A 22,977-nucleotide genomic window follows, 5' to 3' on the forward strand; every position below is an offset into this window, starting at 1 on the left:
GCCTAGACAATATGGAAACTGGAACTCAGAGGTTGAGCCATTTAGTTATGCAAATGTGTGTGTGTGTCTTTTTGTGAGTACAAGAGACCAAACATCAACTGAGATAGATGTGCCTAGAATTTAGAGGCAAACTTGTGAATCTGAGACAATATGACAACCAACAGGAGTAAAAGACCAAGCTGGGGGCAGTGGGGTGGGGGTGGGGGTCTGTCCAAGATGTTGAAGGAAAGGCAGTGACTTTTGAGAGCTCACCCCCAAAACCCATTCAAATTCCTTCAAATAATGCAATAAGACAATTCCAGAAGCAGCAGAACCCACAAAAGGATGGGATGAGAACATTTTCCAGCCAAAGATGGCTTAGAAGGTGAGCAGGAAAGACCTGTTGTACTGGGGTGAGAGTGAAGTACATTTCCACAGCTTTGCCTCTCCATGTAGATGCAGCCCCATGCTTCACCACACAAATCCAGCCCCAAGTAGGCTGCTCCAGATGAGGAGCCCCTCAGGAACAGCTGCAGCTGCTTTCAGAACTCAGCCCATGGTCAGTGAAAGCAGATGGCCAGGGGGAGATTACAGGGGTCTCTGCTGATGCTGAGGCAGGACCGTTGTGTTGCCCCAGCTAGTATCCAGGTCCCAGTCTTGAGTGGCAACCCTGGTAGGGGAGGGTCTCAGGCATGCCAGAGCTTGCAGACACATTGGAATAAGATTCTCTTCTGGGTCAGAGGGCAAGCAGGCCTGTGGTTGATTGCAGACCAGAGCACAGTCCAGGAGAGTGGTTAATGTGCTTCTCCTTAAAACATACCATGTGGGACCCCTTGAAGCTTGGGACAGTTCTCCCAGGAAGCAGTGTCCCACTTTAAGGAGTTAAAAATTAAGAAATAGGCTGGCAAAATGAGCATAAAGAAAAACGTGCTGATGCTAGAGAATTTCTTTGGTGACAAGGAAGATCAAAATGCACCCTGAGAGGAAGATAGAAAATTCAAAGCTCCTACATCCAAAGTTTCCAATAATAATAATTGGTTTCAGGCCATGGAAGTGCTCAAAAAAGGACTTTGAAGATAAGGTAAGAGAAGTAGAGGGAAAAAATGGAAAGAAAAATGAGATTGATGCAGGAAAGTCATGAAAAAAAGTCAACAGCTTGAAAAGCCGAAGTGGCTGGTGTCTTCGGGAACTAAGTTTATGGTGGGGTGAGAGGGCTGAATGGCTAGGCCAGGTAGGAGTGGGGGAGAAATACAGGGGTGTCTGTGGGATCTAAAGAGGAATTCTGTAGTCCTACACCAGCTGGGAACCAGAAAGAAATCATGAGTGGCAAGAGGCCCAGGTTGGGGAGGGGCACAGGCTCAATAAAGCTGACAACCACAGCACAAAAAGTTATGCTGCCTGTTTAATTAGCAAGTTAGCCTGAGGTTATCTACAGACCAGAAAACAAGCCAGGCAAGTGAAAAACCTGCCCTTCCATAAACCAAAACACCTCGGAACCTCTGAAGTTTAGAACAGTGTAGCTTGGAAGTAGAGCCCCACAATGAAAATGAATTAAAAGTCAATGAAAAGATGGGTAAGATGAGAAAACAGAGAAAGTTGATAATCATAGAAAGTTTCTTTAGTGACAAGGAAGATTAAGGTGCACTCTCAGAAGAGGATAGCAATGTCAGGGCTCCTACATCCAAAGATTCCAAAAGAGATATGAATTGGTCTCAGGCCATAGAGGTGCTCAAAAAGGCCCTTGAAAATAAGGTAAGAGAGGTAGAGGAAAAAATGGAAAGAGAAATGAGAGTGATGCAGGAAAGTTATGAGAAAAAAGTCAACAGCTTGAAAAGCCGAATGGAATAGGAGATACAAAAGCTGTCTGAAGAAAATAATTGCCTAAGAATTAGGATTGAACAAATGGAAACTAGGGACTTTATGAGAAACCAAGACACAATAAAGCAAATACAAATGAATAATACATAAATACATGCGTACATACATACATACATACACACACACACACACACACATATAAATATATGGCAATTTGAAATTTCTTGGAAAAAATGCTAACCTGGAAAATAGATGCAGGAGAGATAATTTGAACATTATTGGACTACCTGAAAACCATGATTAAAATAGGAGTTTAGACATCATTGTCCAAGAGTTTGTCAGGAATAAATGCCCTGATTTTCTAGAAGCAGAAGGTAAAATAGAACTTGAAAAATCCACCAATCACCTCCTGAAAGCGATTCCAAAATGAAAACTTCCAGGAATATTATAGCCATATTCCAGAACTCCCAGGTCAAGGAAAAAATGTTGCAGGCAGCCAGAAAGAAACAATTCAAATACTGTGGAGCCATGGTAAGGATAGCACAGGATCTAGCAGCTTCTACATTAAAGGATCAGAGGGCATGGAATATGATATTCCAGAGGGCAAAGGAATTGGGTTTGCAAACAAAAATCACCTACCCAGAAAGACTGTGGATAATCTTTCAGGGGGGAAAATGGCACTTCAACAAAAAAGAGGACTTTCAGGTATATATGATGAAAAGACCCAAACTGAATAGAAAATTTCACATTCAAAAGCAAGATCCTAGAGAACCATCAAAAAGTAAAGAGGAAAAAGAAATTATGAGGGATGTTAAAAGCTTAAACTTTTTACATTCCTATATGGGAAGATGATATGTTTAAATCATAAGAGCTGAGTATTAGGAATAGAGCACAGGTGGGAATTGTGGAAATATTTTAACTGATTAGTAGGCCTAATTTGTTGAGGGACTAATATGACTGGAGGACTAATCTAAGGACTGTTGAGTGACTACCTATCTGACTGTTATTGATTTAATGTTGGCCGTTTATAAAGTTCCACCACACTGTTCCACTCCCATAACTGATAAGCAAAATGTTAAGAAGCTTCTTAACTAAATAATCAAAGCAGAGTTTATTTATGAGATACTATATAAAATTAAGAATACAGGGAAATAAAATGTACAACCTGACTGCATTCCAGCAGGCGTCTCTTTCCACCTGCTGGGCCTGGAACTATTTTAATACAATAAGGGCTGTTGCTGCCTCTTGCCTTAGGATATGTTCCACTTTCCCTGCTCAGCTACTTTCTAACTCCGAGCCCCTTTCACTTTGTAAATCCTCCTGCTTCTAACTTTCCTCTCCTTACTGCCACAGCTGAACCCCTGTGTTTCTCTCTCACCAACCTCTCCTTCGGTTCTCCTAGTGCTCCAGTCTTTTTGTTCTCTTAATCTTTGCTTTCTCCAACCTGTACCCTATGCTGCCCGCTTCTATGCTCTCTGCTGCCTCCTGTTCTGTCTGTCTCTCTGTCTGTCTGCTCTGTCAGTCTGCCCTCTGCCGCCTTTGCCGCCCCTCTAATCTTGTTAGCCTCTCTTAATCTTGTCTGTTGGCCTCTATTTTGTACTTCGGCCTCCTTACCCTCTTGCTCTTAGCTTTTTCTCCTTCCCCAGTCTCTTAGTGTTTCACCCTTACTGCTCTCTTAATCTCGTCCTTCAGCCTTCAATCTTGTCTGCTGGTCCCCCCTGAGTCAAACTCCCAGGTCTATATATATCTTTCTTTTCTCCACTCAAATTTCTGGGCTTTTTGTGCCCCCAGAGACCAAGCTAATCCACCAGCCAGGGCTGTGGCTAGGGCTGGGGGAATGCTCAAGCATCACATGCCTTAGCACAGGCTATGCCAGAGCCCGGCCTGTACAAGCCTGGAATCTCTCGGATAGATTCACTCAAGGCAGAGGGAGGTGGGGGCTTTTTCCCTCCAGCTGTCTGACCTGGCATCTCATACAGTCCATGGGGATTTTTGGCTCAGCTGAAGTGGAGAAGGAGGGGCACCAGCACCTCCCACACAGAAGAGACCCTGAGGGCCTAAGGCTTTCTAATCTGAGCCCAAAGGTAGGGTCCCCAAATCAAAATAAATTTCCACAGAATTGATTATGAAGGATGATACATGTAAACTATTTATTTTTTTGTTTTATTTGGGGGGGGGTTAGGGGGTCATTCGGGGTTGGTGAGCATCTAGTTTCTGTGGCCAGATTTGGGCTTGGGTCCTCCTGGGTCCAGGGCAGGTACTTTGTCTACTGTGCCATGTAACTGCACCATGATGACCTCTTTAGGATAAAATTGAGGGGGGAGAAGAATGTACTGGGGGAGGGGGAAGGGCAGAGGGAGTATGGGGTGAAATCTCACATGAAAGAAGCAGGAAAGTGTTTATGGACTAGGGGGAGAAATGGGGGAGTAATAGGGAAGTGAATGAGCCTTACACTAATGAGAATTAGCTCAAAGACCTTAACCTCATCAGAGTTGGCTCAAGGAGATAATAACATACATACTCAATTGGGTAGAATAATCTATCCAACCCTGCAGGAAATTAGGAGGGGAAGGAGATAAGGAGGGAAGGGTGGGGGGCAGCTAGGTGGCACAATGGATAAAGAACCATCCCTGGATTCAGGAGGACCTGAGTTCAAATCCAGCCTCAGACACTCAGAACTTACTAGCTGTGTGACCCTCAGCAAGTCACTTAACCCTCACTGCCCTGAAAAAAAAGAAGAGAAGGATGAATGAAAGGAGGGAAGAGTGAGTGAGGGGGCAATCAGAAGCAATACAGTTTTGAAGAGGGAAAGGGTAAAAGAAGATAGAAAATAGAGTAAATATCATGGGAAGGTAATAGGATGGAGGGAAAAATTTGACAATAGTAATTGTGAAAAAATTTTTGAAGTACAGACAAGAGTAATGTAAGGTGATAATGACTGATGATGGTGGTGGTGTTGGTGGTGGTGATGGATTGATGATGATTAGGGGAAGACAAGGATTAATTGATGAGGATTAGTTGATGATGAGGGCTGATTGATGAGGAGGAGGATTGAATGAAGAAGGGGATTGATTGGCAATGATGAGGATTGACTGAGGATAATGATGAGGATAGATGGATAATGCTTGACTGATGATTGATTGCTGATGATGGCACAATGTATGGTACTTTGGTGGGCTATTGTGAAGAAAATTATTTGTCAAGTTTAAGGTACTATATAAAAGTCAATTGTTACTGTTGTTTCAATAATCAGCCATATGGGTTCATTATAAGGAAAACTCTCTTCAAAGTACTATAAAATGTAGTTTACTATAAAAAATGATGAGCAGGATACTATCAGAAAGACCTGGAGGGACCTGCATGAGCTAATGAAAATTAAATCTACTATATACAAAATAACAGTAATATTGTGAGATGTTCTGCTGTGAATGACTGTGTTATTTTCAGCAATGTATAACTCCAAGATACCTCCAAAGGTCTTATGAAAAATGTAATCCATCTACAAAAAGAGAACTGATGGTATTTGAATACAGATTGAAACATAACTAGTTTTATAAGTAACTTTATAAAAAAATGATGAAAAGGATGCTATCAGTAAAACCTGCAAAGACATACATGAGCTGATGCAGAGTAAAATGTACAGTATACAAAATAACAGTGTAAGATGATCTGCTGTGAGTGACTTGGTTATTTTCAGCAATACAATGTACCAAAATAAATCTGAAAGACTTATGAAAATTGTGATCCATCTACAGAGAAAAACTGATGGTTTCTGAAAACAGATTGAAGCATTTTTTTGATAATTTCTTAATCTGAAGTTTTGTTTTTGTCTGTTTTCTTTCACAACCTGGCTAATGTGGAAATGTTTTGCATGACTACTCATGTATAACTTATATTGAATTTCTTGAACTCTTGGGGCTGGGGGGTGAGGAGGGAGGGAAGAAGGGAGAGAATTTGAAACAAAAAGTTTTTTTTTTAATGATATAAAAGTCTGAAGAAAATAATTGCTTAAAAATTAGGATTGAGCAAATGGAAGCTAATGCCTTTTTGAGAAGTCAAGAAACAATAAAGCAAAACCAAAAAAAATGAAAAAATAGAGGACAAGGTGAAATATCTCCTTGGAAAACAGCTAAGCTGGAAAATAGATCCAGGAGAGATAGTTTGAAGATTACTGTACTACCTCAAAGCCATGATCAAAAAAAGAGCCTAAACATCATCTCCCAAGAAATTGGCAGGGGAAATTGCCCTAATTTTTTAGAAGCAGAAGGTAAAATATAAACTGAAAGAATCCACCTATCACCTCCTAAATGACATCCCAAAATGAAAACCTCCAGGAATATTATAACAAAATGCCATAACTCTCAGATCAAGGAGTAAACACTGAAAGCAGCCAGAAAGAAACAATTCAAGTATGGTGGAGTCACAGTAAAGATAACCCAAGATCTAGCAGCTTCTATATTAAAGCATTGGAGGACTTGGAATATGATATTCAGGAGGACAAAGGACCTGGGATTAAAAACAAGAATCACCTACCCAGCAAAACTGAGAATAATTTTTCAGAGAGAAAAATAGGAATTCAATGAAAGAGAGGACTTTCAGGCATTCATGATGAAAAGACCTGAGTTAAATAATAAATTTGACTTTCAAATATAAGACCTCAGGGAAACATAAAAAAGTAAACAGCAAAAAGAAATCTTTAGGGATATTAAAAGGTTATACTGGGGTAGCTAGGTCATACAGTGGATAAAGTACCAGCCCTGGATTCAAGAGGACCTGAGTTCAAATCTGACCTCAGACACTTGACACTTGCTAGCTGTGTGACTCTGGGCAATTCACTTAACCCTCATTGCCTTGAAAAAAAACGTTAAACTGTTTTAAACTGTTTAAATTCCTGCATGAAAAGATGATACGTGTAACTCATCAGAACTTTCTCAGTATTAGGGCAGCTGAATAGAACACATTTACACATAGATCACAGATGTGACTTGAATATGAAGGGATGATATCTTTAAAAAAAATAAAATTGATCAACAAAATCCACAGAAGAACATGATGGGATCATTTTCCAACCAAGGATGGCTTGGAAGGTTGGAAGAAGAGAGCTGCTGTGCAGAGACAGGAGTGGAGCCCAACCCCACAGTCATGCTGACACAAATCCAATTTCAGCAAGTCCTCACTAGGGAAAGAGACCCCCAGAGCCTCTGAATCAGCTGCAGTGCCAGTGTAGTCCAGGAACTAAGCCCACAGTCTGATAAGAGAGCTGAACCCTTGGCAGGAGGGAGATTACAGGGGTCTCTGCTGATTCCGAGGCTGAACTTGAGTTTTTCACCCCTGCTGGGAACCAGGAGGTAGGCATGAGTAGCAGTGGCCCAGGTTGGGGAGGGGCACAGGCTCGTCGAGGCTGACAGCCATAGCACACAAAGTTTTATTGTCTGGTTGATTAGCAAGTTGACCAGGCATTATCTACTCCCCAGGGAACAGACTAGCTGAATGAATAACCTGCCCCTCCTTAAATCATACCACCTGGAACCCCTGGAAACTTGGGACATTGCAACCTGGAAATAGTACCCCTCCTAAAAGTCAAGTAAAAAGAAAGGCAAGATGAGCAGACAGAGAAATCTGAGGACCATAGAAAGTTTCTTTAGTGACAAGGAAGATCAGTGTGAACCCTCAGAGGAAGCCAGCAGTTTGAAAAGCCAAATGGAAAAGGAGATACAAAAGTTTCCTGAATAAAATAATTGCCTAAGAATTAGGATTGAACAAATGGAAGTTAGTGAATTTATGAGAAACCAAGACACAAAAAAGGAAATCCAAATGATATAAAAAATTAGAGGGCAATAGGAAATATCTTCTTGGAGAAACTGCTCACCTGAAAAATAGATCCAGGAGAGATCATTTGTTTTTTGTTTTTGTTTTTTTTTTGCGGGGCAATGGGGGTTAAGTGATTTGCCCAGGGTCACACAGCTACTAAGTGTCAAGTGTCTGAGGCAGGATTTGAACTCAGGTACTCCTGAATCCAGGGCCGGTGCTTTATCCACTGCGCCACCTAGCTGCCCCAGGAGAGATAATTTGAAAATTATTTGGACTACCTGAAAACCATGATCAGGGAAAGATCTTAGACATCATCTTCCAAGAAATTTTGAGGGAAAATTGCCCTCATATTCTAGGAGCAGAAGGTAAAATAGAAATTGAAAGAATCCAGCTATCACTTCCTGAAAGAGATTCCAAAAGGAAAACTCCCAGGAATATTATAGCCAAATTCTGGAGCTCCCAGGTCAAGGAGAAAATATTGCATGCTTACAAAAATAAAGAATTCAAGTAGTATAGAGCCACAGGCAAGATAGGATAGGATCTATTAGCTTCTACACTAGAGGACAGGAAGACATGGAATATGATATTCCAGAGGGCAAAGGAATTGGTATTACAACCAATAATCATGTGTCCAGCAAAACTCTGTATAATCTTTCAGAGGAAAAAATGGGACCTCAGTGAAAAAGAGGACTTTCAGGTATTCAAGATGAAAAGACCTGAACTTAATGGAAAATTTGACTTTCAAATACAGGACCCTAGATAACCATAAAAAGTTGGAGTTAGGTGACATGCTTTGGGTCATATAGTGGGTGGGTGTCTTGTGTCTAAGGCCAAATTGGGCCTGGGGTCCTCCTGGGTCCAGGGTGGATGCTTTGTCCACTGTGTTACCTAGCTGCCCCATGATGACATCCTTAGGGTAAAATTGAGGTGTGAGAGGAATGCACTGGTGGAGGGGGAAGGGCAAAGTAGTGTGGGTTGAAATCCCACATGAAAGAAACAGGAAAGGGCTTATGGAGTGAGGGAAGATATGGGAAGGAGCAGGGAAGTAAATGAACTTTACACTCATCAGAATAGGCTCAATGTCTTTAATCTCATCAGAGTTGACTCAAGGAGGGATTAAAACACCCAACTGGGTAAAGTTATCTATTTAAGATGGGAGGAAAATGAGATTAAAACTCATCAGAATTGGCTCAAAGACCTCAATCTAATCAGAATTGGTTCAAGGAGGGAATAACCTACACAATCAATTGGGTGGACTAATCTATCTAATCCTGCAGGAAAATAGAAGGGGAAGGGGATAAAGAGGGAGGGGCAGAAGAAGGGAGGGCAGATTGTAAAGGGACAGTCAGAAGCAAATCACTTTTGAAGAGGGATAGTGTGAAAGAAGAGAAATAATGGAGTAAGCATCATGGGGAAGGGAATAGGATGGAGGGAAACAGTTAACAATAGTAATCATGAAAAAGAGAAAAGGGGAAAAATTGTACAAAAATATTTAAAGCAACACTTTCTGGTGGCTAAGAATTGGAAATGAAAGGAATGTCCATCAATTGGGGAATGACTGAAGAAGCTGTGCTATATGATTGTAATGGACTATTTTTGTGTTATAAGAAATGACAAGCAGGATAATTCTAGAAAAACCTAGAAAGTCTCATATAAATTGATATATAGTGAAGTAATCAGAACTGGGAGGACATTGTGCACAGTGATAGCAGTATTATTCTATGAGCAATTGTGAATGACTTAACTACTCTCGGCAATGCAATGATCCTAGACAATCCTAAGGGACTAATGATGAAGCATACTATCCACTCCCAGAGAAAGAACTGATATTGATTGAACACAGACCAAAAAAAAAGAGCACTTGTGGATTATACATGTATAACCTATATAAGATTGGTTCCTGTCTTGTAGAGGTGGGAGGAAAAAGAGGGAGGGAGAAAAATTTGGAACTCTAAATCATATGAAATTGAATGTTGAAAGCTACCCTTACATGTAACTGGAAAAAATAAAATAATTGTTTCAAAATAAATAAGCAGAGAAACAAAATTATAAATGAATGAATGAATGAATGAATGAATGAATGAACAAATAAATGAATGAGTGAATGAGTGAATGAATGAATAAATAAATAAATGAGTAAATAATTGAATAAGTAAGCAAATAAATAAATAGATGAAATTAAAGCATGAGAGGAATGTACTGGGAGAAAGGGAAAGGGAGGAATGGAATGGGGTAGTGTCTCATTTAAAAGAAGCAGGATGGGAGCAGCTAGGTGGCACAGTGGATAAAGCACTAGCCCTGGATTCAGGAGGACCTGAGTTCAAACCCGGCCTCAGACACTTGACACTTACTAGTTGTGTGACCCTGGGCAAGTCACTTAACCCTCATTGCCCCACCAAATAAATAAATAAATAAATAAACAAACAAACGAATGAATGAAGGAATAAATGAATGAATGAATGAATGAATGAATGAATAAATAAATAAATAAATAAATAAATGAATAAATAAATAAACAAACAAATAAACAAACAATTAAATAAATAATAAAGTAAGGAAAAGCTTATGGAATGGAGGGGCAGATGAGGGAGGTGCTGGGAGTGAATAAGCCTCACTCTCATCAGAATTGGCTCAAAGAGGGAATAACATACACAGTTCATTGGGTACAGTAATCTATTTTACCCTGAAGGAAAGAAGGAGGGGAAGGGAATAGGGGGTGGAGGTTGAAAGAAGGGAGAGCAGAATGGAGGAGGGGGCAGTCAGAAGCAAAACACTTTTGAGAGGGATAGCGTGAAAGAAGATAGAAAATAGAGTAAATATCATGGGGAGGGAATAAGATGGAGGGAAAGACAGTTAGCAATAGTAACTGTGAAAATATTTGAAGCAGTGGCAATAGCAATGTAAGATGAGGATGAGGATGATACAGATGTTGAGGATGATGATGTTGCTGATAAAATTTATGGGACTTACTTTGCTGGGCTATTGTGAAGAAAATTCTTTATCAGGTTTAAAGTTTAAAGTACTATATAAATGTTATCTATTATTGTTGCAATAATCAACATCATGGGTTTATTGTGAGAAAATCTCTCTTTAAAGTACTATATAAATGTAGTTTACTATAACAAATGTATCATCTATTTCTTTTGTGCATAGGATGTAAATATTTGCCCTATAATTGATTTACATTGATCCTGTATTCCTATTACTCACTTTGGGGATCCCTGAAATATGAATCAGAACCTAAATTTCAAGTAAATTTTCCCAGGACCTCTGGGGTGAGGGTACAATGATCCAGAGTATAAGAAAAAAAAAGATAAAAGAGTAGAAGAGATTGTAGATTTAAACTGATTAGAAAAGGAAGAGAGTGTTACCATACCAGAAGGAATAGCCTGATAAAAATACAGAGATGTCATATTGAGGAAAAAGGGGGCTGGGAGAAATGAGACATAGGAAGAGAATGATACAGTGTGATCAGATGAAAGAAAAGTTTTAACAAGATGCATCATGTAATGACTTCGATGACCTCCTTTTTCATCATCTAAAAGGATCACTTAGTTTCACCATTATCAGAACATGACCAAGTGTTCAGACTTTTGTGCTTGGTAGGGGGGAAGGCTCAAAGCTTTGTGTAAATTCTGGAACCAGCTAGATAGCAATGCTTTCTGCCATATATTCTCATGGCAATTTGTGAACAGACACATAGGCTTTGGAGGAGGAAGTACTAAGCTGTGGATGAAGTTCAGTCAGCATTCAGGTTTGGGGAGGAACAAAACCACCAACAGCAACTAATTGGCCTCCATCAAGAGAGAAGACTTTGTAAGCATTTTGCAATGCAAATTCAGAGACTAGAGTCTGGGTGTTGCAAGCATGGCTTCAGTGATCACCACATCTGACTGTTAGGGAAAAGGGAATCTGATGTGAGTGACTAGAATGGACAAAAGCTGCTGGCTTCAATTGCTCCTTGAGATTACCAAAAGGACAGCAAGTCTTTTTTTGTGGTGGCAAGGAATTGGAAATTGAGGAGATGCCCATCAATTGGGGAACGGCTGAACAAGTTGTGGTATATGAATGTAATGGAATACTATTGTGTTGTAAAAAATGATGGAAGGAATTACATGAACTGAAGAACCAGGAGAATATCATACATAGTATCAATAACATTGTGTTTTGATACCTGTGATAGACTTGACTCTTCTCAGCAATACAATAGTCCAAGAGTATTCCAAAGGACTCATAATGGAAAATGCTCTCCAAATCCAATAAAAAGAAACATGGAATCTGGCGGCAGGTTGAACCATACTGTTTCTACTTATTTTTGTTTTTCTTTTTTTGAAGGTTTTTCCCTTTTGTTCTGATTCTTCTTTCACAGCATGTTTAATGCAGAAATATGTTTAATGTGATTATACATATATAACCTATATCAGATTGCTTGCTTTCTTGGGGAGGGAGCAGGGAGGAGAAGGAAGGATTAAAAATTGGAAATAGAAATGAAATTAAAATGATTACATTTTTCATTTGTTTTTATAAAAAATGTTTAAAACTATCTCTACATGTAACTAGAAAATAATAAAATATTTTATGATTTAAAAGAAATAACAAACAGGATGGTTTCAGAAAAAAAAAACTGGGAATTGGGGCAGCTAGGTGGCACAGTGGATAAAGTACCGACCCTGAATTCTGGACGACTTGAGTTCAAATCTGGCCTCAAACACTTGACACTTACTAGCTGTGTGACCCTGGTCAGGTCTCTTAAGTCCCATTGCCCTGCAAAAACAAAACAAACAGAGAGAAAAACCTGGGAAGATTTTCATGAACCCATGAAAAGGGAAGTGAGCAGAAGCAGGAGAAAATTATAAAACAGTTGCAATAGTATAAGCTTTAGTGTAAGGATAATCAACTGTGGAAAATTTAGCTACTCTAATCAAGACAATGATCCAAGAAAAATTCAAAGACCCAATGATGAAAAGTGCTATCCACCCTCAAAAAGAGAACTGATGTATTCTGAGTATAGAAGGAAGTATATTTTTTTCATTATTTTTCCTGTTTTCTTTTTCAACATGGCTAATATAAAAATATATACATATGTGATTTCACATGTATAAGCAATATAATATTGCTTGTCATCTGGAAATGTGATGGAAAATTGAGAGTGAGGGAGATAATTTAGAACTGAACATTTTTTAAAGAATGCTAAAACAAAATTTTTAAAAATGTAATAGGTAATTATTTACTGAAATAAATTAAAATTTTTTTTAAAAAAAAAAGGATAGCAAGGATTGAATTCTTTCCATGGCCCCTTTGCCTGTAGCTGACAGGAATTTTAAATAGTGTTTCCTATTTATTTAAGGTGTTTTAACTCCTGATTTGCTTTATGTAAAATTATGATCAATTATAGCATTTCTGTGGTACAATTACATATTGTATAGTCATAGTTATAGATATTGGGAGGGGGTGAGGTTTACAATGAACAATCACTATCTAGGAGCCTATCTATCCATCCTCTAAATTGTTTGGAATATGTTTTTGCTTTAAATCTGAAAGTGCCTACGTGACTATGCCTAGCTTCCCTGTCCTCTCTTATAAACTGTAGTAGGCTAGTTCCCACCAAGGCCATCATTTCCACTCCCAAAACAATTTTATTACTGTTATTACACATCAGATCCAGTAGATAATTTCCCCTTCTTAGTTCCTCTAACTTTTGAAGGATGAAATTATCACTAATTAAGGGAAGTCAAGAAGTTATTAGCTGATCTACTTTTGTAGACAGAGTTACAGAAGATGTCTGGATAACTGAAGTCTCCCCTGCCCCTTTCATTATACACTATATTATGTCACTGTCAAGACTATGATCTTTCCCAGATTCCTCATCTATTTAACCTTTCTGTCCAAATGGTATATAATATATTCTCTATGATAACCCACTCTGGTTCTTGACTTCTTTCCATGAATATATTTTCTTAAAATCTAATACTATCCTACCTAAAACACTTTTTTCTATTCTATTTGTTTTGATTTGATTTTAATGAGGTATATCCATCCAGAGTCATATTATAATACTATATTTGATCCTATTAAGTCTCAAGTCTACCTGTATAGTCAAATGTGCCTCCTTCTTTGAGGCCTTAAGTTCTTTCTTTTTGTCTAATCCTTGGACATTTTTGTACAGAAACTTGAAGCATGAGTTTTATTACTAACTCCTTTCTTGATTTTGTCTCCTGTGAAATTCTATCTCTTTTTAGCTATTCTTACTTCACTGGACCTAAATTTTTCTCATTTAATTCCCTCTGAAATACTTGAAGATATGAGGATATATAAGGGATACTTGTTTCTTCTTTTCTTGTTAGCTAAAATTTTTACCTTTCATTTTTCTTGCATCCCAAATTTGCATTTCAAATTTTCTATTCAACTTTGTTTGTTTCATTGTTGTTGGGTTTTTGCTCTCAAAGAGGACCATAACATCAGGGTGATGTCATGACTTGAACTGAATTGGATATAAGTGAGGGAGGGCTATGAAAGGTCACCAATCTCTCTCTTCCAGAACCATCTGGATCTAGTGGCAAGATATATATCAGCATGACTGAAGATGGCCCCAGGTGTTTTAAGGAAATTTGGGTTAAGTGTCTGAGGTGAGATTTAAACTCAGGCCCTTTATACTCCAGTGCCATTGCACCACTTAGCCACTCCATTTTTTTTTTAATAAGAATGCTAAAATGTTCTATATAGTAATATGCCTTTTCCTTTCCAAGATAATATTCATTGTTGAAATGTATAATTTTTTGATGTAATGCTTTATATTTTTCATTTTGAAATATTATATTTCAAGATTTGTTTTTCCTCTCCAGTAGTTGATGAAAAGTCTTGTGTGATTCTGTGGGATTATTGAACTCTTTCTTTCTGACTGTATGCAGTAATTTTTCTTGTTGACTTGGCACCACTAGACTGTGGTTATATCATACCTCAGGGTTTTCACTTAGGGGTTTATTTCAGTAGTAATTGTTGGATTATTTCCATTTTAATGTCCTTTCTAAAAGATCTAGGCAAATTGCTTTCACAGCTTATTGATTTTCATTTAGTGATTTTTTTCTACTACTTGGATAAGGTTTTCAATTATTTGTTTGGCTTTTTTTTTTTTTTACATTTTCAACAGTCATACAAACAACTTTCTATAATATTTCACGGTGAATCAATCAAGATGTTACAATTTCTCTCTTCTCTCTGTCTCTCTCTCTCTGCCTGTTTCCCTCTCTCCTTTTCTTTTTTTTTTGAAAAATATTTTTCCTTTTCCAACATGCCAGACAAGAATACTTTTCTCATATTTTCTTTATTAAAATGTATTATTAATACATTTTGTTCTTATACCAAAATTATTTCAATATGTACTCTTCCCCACAATAATCCCTCCCATTATAAAACCAATAGTAAAAAATAAATTTAAAATATATAAATTAATTAATATTTTAAAAATAAAAATAACAATAATATTTGAGCAAAAATGACAGGTCAAATGGCCTTATCTATATATCTATTTCTATAGCTATCTATCTATTCATTTGATCATCCCAACATCTCTCTGAGGTTTTATTACCATCCCAATCTTATGATGAGGAAACTGAGAGAGGCTAAGTGACTTGTCCAAGGTCATACAACCAAAGAGTGTCTGAGTCAGGATTTAAATTGCAGGCTTCCTAACTCCATGTCTAATCCTCCACTCTCACACCATATGCAATATTTTGTATCTGTAGTCTACCTTTCTTCTACTCAAAGCAGTGAAATGCTCCTTTCTTGGTGTTTTTTTTTTAATCACCTTTTTTCTGGGGGATTTGACTCTCAGTACATGGAGGTTGTGCCACGGCAAGCTCTAATAGGTCCTACCAAGCTGATAAGGTTTTGAGTATAAGTCTGGCAATGGGTTATGTATTTGTCATCTGAAGACTAGCACAGCTGAATTTTACAAAGCTCATCATCAAAAAGTTGGCTACAAGGGGGATGACTTTTTTTTTTCAGGACAAGAACTCATTAAAATACCTGCAAAAATGGGATTTGGTCTGGTAAGTGGAGGCTGTTCCCACTATAATAAAACTATGGATACTTGAAAATTTAAAGAAGCAGGCCAATATCATGGGAACCCTGATTAAAGTCATAAGTATTGGTTGTCTAAGGATATAAGGGAAACATGGTTTATTGAAATTGTGTGTGTTCATGCTCTACTGCTGACCTTCAATCTCCTCCCCAGTCACTGCCCTTTACTGGTGAGCCATGGTGTCAAGGAAGGTCTTCATCGGAGGCAATTGAAAGATGAATGGTGACAAGAAGTGTCCGGGGGAGCTCATCACTTCGATCAGTGGGGCCAAGTTGCCGCCAACAAAGAAGTGGTATGTGGAGCCCCTTCCATCTACCTTGACTTTGTCATAAATGGGATGCAAAAATTGGTGTAGCTGCTCAGAACTGATACAAAGTGGCCAAGGGTGCATTTACTGGGGAGATCAGTCCAGCCATGATTAAGGACTGTGGGGCCAACTGGGTGATCCTGGGACACTCTGAAAGAAGACATATCTTTGGGGAGTCTGATGAGCTCATTGGACAGAAGGTAGCCCCTGCTCTGTCAGAAGGCCTGGGAGTGATCACTTGTATTGGTGAGAAGTTGGATGAGAGGGAAGCTGGAATCACTGAAAAGGTGGTTTTTGATCAGACTAAGGCCATTGCAGATAATGTGAATGACTGGAGCAAATTTGTCCTAGCCTATGAACCAGTCTGGGCTATTGGTACTGGCAAGACAGCCACACCCCAGCAGGCCCAGGAGGTACATGAGAAGTCTCCATGCTGGCTTAAGACCCACATCTCAGAACCTGTATCACAGTCTACCAGGATCATTTGTGGAGGCTCTGTGACAGGAGCCAACTGTAAGGACCTGGCATGCCAGGTTGATGTAGATGGCTTCCTGGTGGGTGGAGCTTCCCTTAAGCCTGAATTCCTGGACATCATCCAAGCCAAAAACTGAGCTCGTTGGGCAGTATTCTCACTCCCTCATGTATAAAGCTCAGACAAGGCTCCACAAGTCCAGTTTACCCTTCCCCCTCATGTGATTGTGATGTGGATTCCCCTCCCACCCTGGTCCCATTCAAGCTACCCCTTTCTCCATTGGGTAGATTGTATCCACCAGTTCTCAGCTCCTCAGCCTTTCTCCAATGGACCAGGCCTTTCTCCATTTACTGTAAATTTGAAGGAAGCAAAAAAAAAATTGTGTGTGTTCAAGCATTTTATTTCTCTTTTTGTCAGTTTTTTAAAAAATTCATTGTTCTTGAGTTGCAATAATATGTAATTTACTAATTCCTAGAATTTTTATGTTGTCTTCAAAAGAGTTCTCCCTTAAATGCATTGTTCCTCTTAAGATTTAAATAAATGTCTGACAATTGTCTAACTATTAAATGAAAACTTATATCAAGAGGAAATAAGGAATAGCAGGGAGAATACCCAAGTATCAAGTAAATGCAAAGGGACTTCACAAATTGAAGTCCAGAGCTTTGGAAGAAAATGAAAAGGAAGCATATTGCTGATTACAGGAATATTAGTACATAAGTTATCATTCAGGTGAGGAAGGACTGTGATAAATGTGACTATAGCATAGCTTGATCTAAAATTATCATAAAGCAAAGAGATACTTTGGAAGCAAGGCAGAAAACCTCATCCCTCTGTTTCTGAGTGTAGGTTAAGTGGAATTCATCTGAAGTGGGCCACCCGAAGGAAGAAGCTCATACATTCTAGGATGATTCTAAACCCATCAGAATTTTAGCACACTAGAACAAAGCCTACTACTATAGATCTGATATTTTACATTACAAACAATGGTCTTATATCAGTGTTGACTCTGCAAAGAAGAGAGATAAAATAGGTTATTAAAAGGTCAAGATCAAATAAAGCAATAAAAAGATTGTTAAAGATTACATAATTTTAGAGTCCCTTATTTCAACATTCAGTTCAAACTACAAAAACAACTAGAATCTAAAGTTTGATTTATTTTTATTTTTATTTTTTTGGTGAGGCAATTGGGGTTAAGTGACTTGCCCAAGGTCACACAGCTAGTAAGTGTTAAGTGTCTGAGGCTGGATTTGCACTCAGGTATTCCCGAATCCAGGGCTGGTGCTCTATCCACTGTGCCATCTAGCTGCCCCTATTTTTTTACTGACCTGTCAGATGTAATAGACTATTTCAAATCCTAGTTGGAGGATAACAGTAAAATAAACTCAGTGATGATTAATTGTCTCTGGATCTTTATAGTTATATAAATGCTGTACTTAGGGGTTGTGTAAAAAATTATTAAGTTCATTTTTACAGTATGTAATACATTAAGGAGAGCTAGAGATGGTCAAAATAATCTTCCTTCCATTGAGTGAATTTCACCATTTCTTGGTATTCCTTTTCAGAAGTGATATTTTATAAAGGTTTGAACAAGTTGCAAGGTTGTCCAGAGAGATGTCAACAATTTAAATTTTCCTGCCATTCTTAAAAAGGAAGACTAAAGTTAACATCAAGGCTGCCAAAAACTGGGCCAATAGCCTTGGAAATTTGGGTTTCTTGCCATAAAAAATATTTTTCTTCTGCTACTTACACTAACTCATGTTCTGATAACCTGAGAGGTGTGGGGGGAAGCCTATTTAGTCAACCACATTTCACTCCGAGGGACCATAAATCCTGACAAATTAGGTACCTTGGACTCACGTACTTTGATTCATGTAAGGTACGACCCTACCTGGAGGGAGGATGCATTGTTAGAAGGCTACTACAGTGGCAAACTTGTATTTATCCACTAATACCTCATTACCTACTAGCTGTCTAAATTGAGGGAGAGATATCAAGTCCTACCCCATCCCAACTTTAGCCAGAAAAAAAAAAATGATACATTGCCAGGCAGGAACACTGGATCAGGAAAATGGTTCCTGGAGTTTCACAGTACAGTGTTTTCCGTATTGCCTTTCGTAAGGGCATTTTAAATAGCACTAGACTTGGGGCATGGGGAGCAAATATGGACTCAGTCACAACCTCTAGAGAATACCCAGAGTGGGTATCTTCTGAACACTTTGAGAGAAGGAAGAAGATATTTTTGTTGGATTCCCTTATTAGGGGCCTTTGGCTAGATTACAAGTAGTAGGAAAGATACAGGTCAAACTTAAGCAAACACTTCCTCTCTTCCTCCTGGGCTATTTGCCAGATCAAGGAAGCAATTGTCAGTTTGAGATCAGAGAAGAAAGGCAGGTGGCCAGTCCTTTAAGGCTCCTTCTTTCTTCCTGTGATCTCTCTGTCTCTCTCTCTGTCTCTCTGTCTCTCTCTGTCTCTGTCTCTCTGTCTCTCTCTCTCTCTCTCTCTCTCTCTCTCTCTCTCTCTCTTTTTCTCTCTCCTCTTTCTCTTTTTTCACATCAATTCTGAGACAGTTAAGTCGCAGCATCATATTTCAACTTAGGGTTAATGGTCTAGGAAACAGTACTATTTTTTTGTTTAGTACATCTTCCCTTTCTAAATTTGCATGTCCGGATGTTTTGGAAGTACTGTTAAAGAAGGTAGTTTCTACTTACAGATCCTATTTTGAGATGAATTTATGTGTTTTATTGAGTTAAAATTTCATCTGTATTCTATTGCTATGTGATTTATAAGGGGCATTTATTTCTCAAGGATATTTGTGTACATTTTAACCTAAAGTTCAGTTCACAAATTGTTACCTATTAAGCAAATGCCAAAAGATCTCAGGAAGAAGTGGACTATAGAAGGAATTAGAGAACAGGGTCCTGAATCATGAATTATGGAATCTTTTAATAATAAAATAGATGGGGGCAGCTAAGTGATCCAGTGGATAAAACACTGGCCCTGCATTCAAATCCAGCCTCAGATACTTGACACTTACTAGCAGTGTGACCCTGGGCAACTCACTTAACCCTCTAATAATAATAATAATAATAATAATAATAATAATAATAATAATAAACTATAGGATCTTAGGGGGAAAGAAGCCAAATCCTTCATTTTACAGATGAGAAAACTGAGACAAAGAGGGGTTAAAGTGACTTGTCAATGGCCAAATACTTAATAAATATCAGAAGCAAGATTTGAATCCAGGTCTTCCTGACTTCAAGTCCAGTGAACTACCCACTACATACTTTTCTAGCACTAATTTCTGTTTATTTCATGATTCTTTAAGCCATCAACTTTAAAGTTCCTAGGGTAAATTGCCTATTATTTACTGACCCTGAATGCTACTAACTATAAGACAGTATACATTTAAACCTTTTGAAATCCTGCTAAAATTTTCAAACAAGTGTTTTCTTTACTCCAAGGGATAGGATATGTGCTACTATGCATAAATGGTGCTTAAATGGATCAACATACATAATAGGAAGAAGAAGGGAATTGGCAACTCTTCATTTCAAAAGCATTGTGGAAAAAATGATTTAAAATTAAGTCCATTTCACTATATATCTAAAGCAAATAATTATGGTAATTGACTAGAACAACTTGACTAAAATGACTATTAATTTCTCAAGGACACCAGTACACATCTCAATCATGGTAGCCACTTTTGACAGTCTCTGAATCATGATATTCAGCAGGTACTAAAAACCACAAGTGCTTCTTGGAAGAAACCCAAGGGCTTAGGGATGCCATGTTTTCCCCCTTTAATCTGAAAAGTCAATGGAAATGGTATAATTCTCTCACAGAGTTTGAAGGCATCACTGTCTAAAAAGACGCCCCAGGTTAGCACACCAAAAGAAACAGGGCAGAAATTCTGCCTGTGTCTTGCTTCTGGATTTAGTCACACCAATGAGATCTCCTGGAGAATTCCTTCTTTCAGATCCTTAAGAAACTAATTGAGTGCATGTGACATTCTATGATCCTTTCCCAAATTATCTCATCTGACTATGAGTTGTATAGTGTATATATTGGTACTATTCATTGGTGAAAAGGGAGGCTATTAAAGGTGTGTTTAAATAAATAAATATTCAGCCAGATGGGGTAGGAAAGTTAATCCTTCCATATAATTTTTAGAATCCATATTCATCATGGAGTCATGAGATCATAATTTTAGAGCTAGAAGGAAAATTTGAGGAAATCTAGTTTGACTCTACTTTTGAGAGGAAGAAACTGAGGCTGAAGAAAGTGAAGTGACTTACCAAAGGTCACATAGAATACATAGTGGACCCAGGTGCTCTGACACAAAATGAAACACTTTTTCCTTAATATAACTTAACCTCATTTAGTCCTCTTCTCACACTTCCTTGAGAATACTTTTCTTCTTTCGATAGACAGAATTTCAAAACTATTTTCCACTGAGCAATGGCAAGTGTAAGTGGTTAAAAAATGAAGTAACTCAAGATTATCTTTGACAACCCCTCTCAATCCGTCACAGCTACACCTTTCAGTACCCTCCCCCACCCCTCCCTACCCGATGCACTTTTTTTGTACTCACTTCCCAAGATCCCACATAGTCAACTTCAAGTCTTCACAGGTCTGCCTTCTTTGAAATTAATTTATATTCTAAGTTCTTCTCACTTTATTCCAAACTCACTGCATCAGAAATTAACTCTACTTTACCTAACTCTTTAAGGCCCTGTTCTCTGCTTTCTGATTTGATATTTAGCTTATATAATTGACTAATGTATCTGACATATCAAATGACACAAATATTTCCCTCGGAGAGTGCCAACTTATGACTTTCTTCCCTTTCCAGAGGACCATTTTGTCAGTGGATTTGAAGGCAATGACAACTTAAAAAGATTGATTCTAATAATAGGAATTTTAGGCACTGTGGCAAGCTGATGGAAAAAATAATGATTTGGCCTGACAGGAGCCTCATAGCTCCTTTCAAATCTCACTGAGTAGTAAATTACCTATTATATCCATTCACAGGCTTGCACCTTCATATTAGAATCATTAATGTTTTGGAAACATAGATAAGGGCCAAGTGGAAAACAACTAGTTTTATCTAATAGCCCTATTGTCAGAAATATCCAACCTGACACACAGTAGGCACTTAATAAATGTTTAGTGAATAACTGAAGGACTGTATCATTCACTCTATGTGTTCATTCAGTGCACACAGTGGAAAATAGAAACCCAAGAAATATTGGAAAATACATTGACTAGGACAAGAACAGACAGTTTTCAGACATAAACTATTTTCAGACCAAAGCTATCTATATGGATATGAAAAAATGCTCTAAATCACTATTGATCAGAGAAATGCAAATTAAAACCACTTTGAGGTATCACTTCACAACCATCAGAGTGGCAAACATAACAAAAAAGGAAAATGTTGGATGTTGGAGGGGATATGGGAAAACTCCATTGTTGGTGGAATTGTGAATTGATACAACCATTATGTAGAGCAATTTGGAACTATATACAAAGGGCTATAAAACTGTGCATACCCTTTAATCCAGCAATACCACTGTTAGGTTTATATCCCAAAGACATCCCTCCCAAAAGAGAAAAAAAACAATTTGTACATTTATAGCAGCTCTTTTTGTAGTGGGTAAGAATTGGAAATCAAAGGAATGCCCAGCAATTAGGGAATGACTAAACAAGTTGCAGTATATGATGGTGATGGAATAGTATTGTGCTATAAGAAATGAAAAGCAAGATGATTTCAGAAAACCCTGGAAAAACTTATATGAACTGATATATAGTGAAGTAAGCAGAACCAGGAAGTTGTTGTACACAGTGAGAACAATGTTGTTAAATTAAGAATTGTGAATGAACTTAAATCTTGTCAGCAATGCAATGATCCAAGACAATCCCACAGGACTAATGATGAAGCATACCATATACCTCCAAACAAAGAACTGATATTGATTAAACACAAAAGGAAGCATGATATTTTTCACTTTCTTTCTTTCATTTTTTTATTCAAGTTTCGTTATACAAAATGGCTAGTATGTTAATGTTTTATGTATTTGCAGATGTACAACCTGTATTCAATTCCTTACTGCCTCAGGGAACAAACGGGGGAGGAAGGGAAGGGGGGATAGAATTTGGAATTTGAACCCTTAAATAAAATGTTTATTATCCAAAAAAAGAAAACAAAAAGAAATCGCCCCCAAACTACAACCCTACTTTTTACATTCTTGTTGCACTTGGTCTCTTTTTATCAGGAAACATCTAATTGTAGAGAAAAGAATACAATATTAGATGTCATAAGATCTGCGTTCTAGTTATGGCACCAATACTGATAAGCTGTATAAACTGAAGCAAGTCAATTCTCTCTGGTCCTTTATTTTCCTTTCTGTAACATGAGGGTATTAAGCTAAACACTTTTTATAGAGAGGGGAAACAAAAAGACAGAGAAGACAATGGCTTTGTTCATGTTGTATTGTCCACTGAAAA

General features: G+C 38.0%; 1 pseudogene; it reads left to right on the forward strand.

The window, feature by feature from the left end:
- Positions 1-15,864: 15,864 nt before the first annotated feature.
- Positions 15,865-16,606, forward strand: LOC122756002 (annotated as a pseudogene).
- Positions 16,607-22,977: the final 6,371 nt, after the last annotated feature.

The sequence above is a fragment of the Dromiciops gliroides genome, chromosome 4 (genome assembly GCF_019393635.1).
Source record: "Dromiciops gliroides isolate mDroGli1 chromosome 4, mDroGli1.pri, whole genome shotgun sequence".
Classification (NCBI taxonomy): Eukaryota; Metazoa; Chordata; class Mammalia; order Microbiotheria; family Microbiotheriidae; genus Dromiciops; species Dromiciops gliroides.